Below are 224 nucleotides of genomic sequence, written 5' to 3' on the forward strand. Positions count from 1 at the left end.
CGTATGGTTTTTGGTGCTATTGTAAATGGAATGGATTCCCTAATTTCTTCTTCTTTAGTCTCATTGTTCGTGTTTACAAATGTACTGATTTCTGGGCATTGATTTTGTATCCTGCCACATTACTGAATTTTTCTATAACTTCTAATAGTTTGCGAGTGGATTCTTTCGGGTTTTCCATATAGAATATCATGTCATCTGCAAGGAGAGATATTTTGACTTCTTCT

The sequence above is a fragment of the Ailuropoda melanoleuca genome, chromosome 6 (genome assembly GCF_002007445.2).
Source record: "Ailuropoda melanoleuca isolate Jingjing chromosome 6, ASM200744v2, whole genome shotgun sequence".
NCBI lineage: Eukaryota > Metazoa > Chordata > Mammalia > Carnivora > Ursidae > Ailuropoda > Ailuropoda melanoleuca.